The sequence below is a fragment of the Sturnira hondurensis genome, unplaced genomic scaffold, assembly GCF_014824575.4.
Source record: "Sturnira hondurensis isolate 20B ecotype Veracruz unplaced genomic scaffold, ASM1482457v3 Scaffold0008640, whole genome shotgun sequence".
Taxonomy (NCBI): Eukaryota; Metazoa; Chordata; class Mammalia; order Chiroptera; family Phyllostomidae; genus Sturnira; species Sturnira hondurensis.
Window position 1 is genome coordinate 10,111,353 of NW_028081271.1, and position 6,000 is coordinate 10,117,352.

A 6,000-nucleotide genomic window follows, 5' to 3' on the forward strand; every position below is an offset into this window, starting at 1 on the left:
GCTACATGTAGCAGAGTCAAAATAACAGAGGTATAAGTGAAAGATAAGTTTCTTTCTCTCTCATGTAAAATCTAGCACAGGAGTGGTAGCACAACTTTTGGGCATCTCTGGGCCACAATAGAAGAAGAAGAGTTGTCTTGGGCCACACATTAAATATCCTGATACAAAACCACACACAAAAAATCTCGTAAGGTTTTAATTTACAATTTTATATTGGGCTACATTCACAGCCATTCTGGGCTGCATGTGGCCTGTGGGGTGCAGGTTGGATATGCCTGATTCAAGCCCATAACGGGGGCACTTAATGGAAACTTAGGGTCCTTCCAGTTTATCATTCCGGGGCACAGTCCTTATTATACCCATGACAGAGGATGACTGTGAGCACCAGCCATCACATCAAGTTCCAGGAAGCTCAAAGGAGGAAGGAAAAAAAAGGAGGGGTCAGCGGGCACCCATCAGTGATCTTTCCTAGCAGCTGCCACACAGTGAGTTTACATTGCATTTCATCTCACTCAGCAGAGCTGAGTCATGGGGCTGCACTGGCTGAAAGAGACTCTAAGGAGAGGGTTTCTTCCCAGCGGCCCTGTGCCAGCTAAAGAGCAGGGCTCCTCTGAGAATGCGGAGGACAGGGGATACTGGTCTCTTCCCTGCTGGTGGAAAAAGTCATCATAAAATGACAAATGTTGTAGTTCATGGCTTTTTCGTAACCAACGTGTGCTTTGCTATGGTGACAAAGTATTTGGACATTTTTATCTAGCAATTTCACTCCTGGGAAATCACTCTGAGCAAAACCAAAATATAAAAACTGCTAATTGCACAAAATGCCTATCACAGTATTATAATAAGGAAAAGTAGGAAGGTTAAATGACCAATGGTAAACAAATAGACAAATATTGACAATTCCACGTAATGAAATAACAAGCAGCAGTAAAATATACACTTAAGAATTTCATATAGACTCAAAGAATATATTAAGTGAAGAAGTATATAAAATGCCTATATACAAATTGTTGTAGTAATTCAATAAGAGCATATATGCATGGAGAGAATAGAAAGTTATACATCAACATAATACCAATGTCTATTTTGAAATGGAAAAATTAAGAGTAATTTTATTCCTTTCTCTTTAAATTTTTTCCATTAATCATACAATTTATTGAAATATTATACAATTCAAATAATGATTAAGAATTTCCCCATTTCTCACATTCTCTCAATTCATGATATTCTACTTTTATTTGTTTTTCATGACTCTCTCTAATTACATCTTTTATAACATCCCAGTTATATGTGAAGCTTTCAATTATATTAAATATTAACTTTGTTGCTTATGAGATGTGAATGAATAAATAAATAGAACTTTGACTTATACATATCATATTTATAATACAATTGAACCACTATTTAAATGATTCTATTATTTGGAAACTGCTCCTGTTAAATATGTTGGATCTCTATGGTAAATACTTCAAATTTTTAGTAAGATCTGTACTTTTTCTGTTTGAAGTGTGAGAAATATATTTTGTAAATGTGCTAAATAGTGAATTTTGATAAATAATAATGTAACAATTATTGAAAATTTATGCAAAAGATTAGTGTGGAATATTATTTACTGGTTATTTACTATGTACTATTTAGTATTGGTCATCATCATTTATTGCATTGGTATGAAGCTGTCTGTAGTAAATCCAAGAAGTGATAGAACCTATTTGAATAATTCAGACGAATGACCACTTTCTGTGCTGCCGAGACAGTAGGACGCCTTCTGTGACTGTAAGGATACTTGAATGTGTCCTCCAAAAATGACAAGGGAAACAAAAATGACTCATCTTATTCAAATGACCGTCCAAAAAAGGGCACTGAAAGTAACATGATATGAGAGATCCACTGGCATTTAACATTGCTGACAATTTTTTGCCCTTTTCATGTGACAGTGTGCAAAAAGCAAATTTTGTATAAGAAGAATGATAAAAGGAAGACAGAAGTGACTCAGTAGCAGGTTGAACTTCCTCTTTGTAAGACAAATTAGGCAAATTCTTTATAATTCTGAGGAATTCACATACAGGAACTTGCCTCCTATGAAAACACTCAGACACTCTGAAGACAGTCTACAGTGTCCTAACTACCTGCAGACTCGGACCTCAAACCCCTGTATTGAGAGAGGCAGATTTGCTAGGGGAGCAGAAGGTAGAGGTAGGTGCAAGAGAAAATCCAACTAAAAGAAAAAAATGTGTGTCCACATGCAGTCACTCACAGACTATGCCTCAATCACAGACTCAAATGCAAGTACGTCTCCCCAATAAATCACTTCAAAGATATCACAGATGAAAGAAGAGCATTCTCAACACTAAGAGTCATTTAATGAATGTGTGTGAATTCCTAATTCTACCATCTAAGTAACGTCTGCCCAGGCATTTGTGTGCCCTGTTGTTAAAACGGAGAAGAGTTCTTTAGCCAGGCACAGGCATCATTAGGGTGCCCTGTGTGAACACAGTGCCCTCTGCTCGTTCATGGGGGATTTCCTATCCAATTATTTACTTACCCTCCTCACACCATGAATGCTGTCGTCCGTGGGTAACATCCTGATATTATCAGGGCGCCTCCTCGCTGTTCCAATTTCCATGCAATTCATTTCATAGGTGCTCACATTTCCAACCACGNCAAACCCCTGTATTGAGAGAGGCAGATTTGCTAGGGGAGCAGAAGGTAGAGGTAGGTGCAAGAGAAAATCCAACTAAAAGAAAAAAATGTGTGTCCACATGCAGTCACTCACAGACTATGCCTCAATCACAGACTTAAATGCAAGTACGTCTCCCCAATAAATCACTTCAAAGATATCACAGATGAAAGAAGAGCATTCTCAACACTAAGAGTCATTTAATGAATGTGTGTGAATTCCTAATCTAAGTAACGTCTGCCCAGGTGTTTGTGTGCCCTGTTGTTAAAACAGAGAAGAGTTCTTTAGCCAGGCACAGGCATCATTAGGGTGCCCTGTGTGAACACAGTGCCCTCTGCTTGTTCATGGGGGATTTCCTGTCCAATTATTTACTTACCCTCCTTGCACCATGAATGCTGTCGTCCGTGGGTAACATCCTGATATTATCAGGGCGCCTCCTCGCTGTTCCAATTTCCATGCAATTCATTTCATAGGCGCTCACATTTCCAACCACGCTTGTGAGTACTTAATGAGGAAAATGGTTATCTTCCCCCAAAGTCCTATTCTGCCCCTTTCAGTGACTTTAATTGATTGGCTGGGTTAGTTAATGAGGTCCTGTGCACGAGTAATTCTAAGGGAAGACCTCTGTTCTTAAATATTTCACGATGGCACAGACCGATGGCTCCACATCCGCTGGAGACTGGCAGATGTTACTGGGTGTTTCCTGTATTTCATTTTCTCTCTGTGCTGCTGAGATACTGTTCGATGCTTGGGAAATTGACACTGGATATACTGCTTTTAATAAAAATGTAGAGATGCCTTTTAAATTCTAATTTCACGAGAGCAGCACAGCCTGGAATTTAGTCTAAAAAGAAAAACTTTTTCATAAACATACATTTAACAGAAACCAGAAACATACAGCAAGTGAGACCAAGAAAATATGGCATGTAGTAGCTAAAGAATTTAGCATAAGCTATTTACCCTCTCAAATGTTATAAAACTAGAGATAATGTATTTCTCAGGCAAAGGAAAAATAAAACAGAAATGAGATTTCAAAGCTCATCAAGAATTGGCAGGCAGCTTGTTCGAAAGTCAAAGCTAGTTGTTTACTTGTTGACAAGAACACCCCCCAAACTTTCCTAGTAGTGAATATCCTACTCAATCTTTGTTGAGTATTTGAATATTTTCCCACTTTTAATTCATTTGGAGTTCGACTAAGAGCCATGAATCTTAGCTCATGCTGCCGTAACAAGGTACCATAGATGGGGAGGCTGAGCCAACAAAACTTTATTTCCCACAGTTCCGGAGGCTGGGACATGCACTGTCGAGGTGCAGACCACTGTGCTTCTCAGCAAGACCCCCCTTTCTGGCTTGCAGGTGGCCACCATCTGCCTCGCTGTGTCCTCACATGGCTTTTCCTCAGTGCATGTGTTGGGGGGAAACTGAGAGAAAGCAAGCTCTCCAGGGTCTCTGATTATAACAGCATGTATCCCTTCCTGAGGAACTTGCCCTTTTGAGTTTAGCTCACCCTCGTTATCCTCAAAAGCTCTAATCTCCATATACCATTCCATTGGGATTTTTGGCCTTCGACCTGTGAAATTTGGGGGGGTACAAACATGCAGTTGGAAGTATCATATATTTTCAGAAGAATGGTTGACTTTGAACTCTAGCCTCGAGGTTTGTGCTTGGTACAATGCAGACATATATAACGTAATCAAAAAATATATGCTATTTTTAATGCAAACTATACACTTCGCAAAAGCAGAAAGGGTAAAGTTACTTGTGGTGGACATAGAGATGATAAAGACCATACCTCATGTTGTCTGAATATAGACTTTATTCAGCCTCAGTGAAAATAAAGAAATGTGCTTTAGTTGAGACAAGAACATTAAAAGATAAAAGTTATTATATGCAGCTATTTTGAAATAGTAAACTTTCTAACAATTTGTCATGTCTGAGTTTAACATAGATATTTGTGTACAATGTCATTTGGCACAGCAAATATATATAATGATCGTGTTACCCTTCATGACTGTTTCAAAAATTGTTATTAATCCACTTAATTCTTCATTTTGTTTTAAATTTATTTTTCAATTATAATTGCCATATAATATTATACTAGTTTCAGGTGTACTGCGTAGTGATTAGGCATCTATATACCTTACAAAGTGATGACCCTGATAAGTCTGGTACCCATTTGGCATATTTCTTCATTTCTTGAAGTTGCTCGCTGTGTTTATTCTTAGCTTTATAAATCTGCTTATAATGAAAAGTGATATTACAACATTTAACTGTAGGTATTACCAACCATTACATTATGTCAAAGATACATGAGACAATACTCTTATTTCTAGAAGTATAAAAATCTTAAAATACTACATTATCTAAGCACCTGGTGGGGCAGAACCGTCACAGAGAGGTAAGCAGGAGTGGAGATAAGGAGACAGACGCAAAGCCCCAGAGCGCAGGTCTGGGTACTATGTACCGCCAAGCAAATCCTGCTTTGGGGATCTGTGTAAAAACCTGCTTGCTTTGACAGGGTGGGGCGGGGTGGTGTAGGTGGGACTTCACTCTGTTCAGTGCTCTGGGTGGGGATGTGACCAATGCTTTTTCCTCAGTCAATCCCTAAGAGGTCAACATCCTCCCTTTCCCTAAACCATCGACCTAAGTAGAATTGTCTGCAAAATCATTGAGTTCTATTCCTTCCAAGTGCAGTAGATAAGAGGTTGTCTCAAAGGTCAGGTTCCCTTGGAAGCACACTCTGGAGATGTGCTTCTGTGCCGGGCATTAGTCAGCGACTGTGCTTAGAAACACCTGTGAGTGTGGGTGCCAGCAGAGAGAGAAGTGGGCTGCGCTGCCGTTGTGACAGAGGCCACAGCAAGTCCCTTGGGACGCCCTCAGCTACTTCTTAAATTAAAGCAAGGGGATGCCACTAACCAGGATGCACAGCACAGGAAGTGAGGCAGGGTTAGAGTTGAGGCAGCAGGTAGAAATTTCCAGAAAGCACTTGTGTGTGTAGGTTGGGAGTTCTAGGGAAAAGTCAGGACTGATGTCCTAATTTAAGAGACGGGAAAGCAATTACTGAGGGGAGACTCGAGAGAAAAGGAAGTCCAGTGGTGGTTTGGAGGGTTAATAGCCGACTGAGGAGAACGAATGCGCCATCAGAAACGGGAAGTGGGACTGCAAACAGCTGGGGATGCTCTACAGCAGGTGGAAAATGGGGTCAAAGGTTGCCATCTGGTAAACAGAGCTAGGTTGAGATATATTCACTAGAACCAGAAATCTAAAATACATGGGTGACCACTGAGGACATGTTGATATTGCCATACTGAATGGAACTAAAA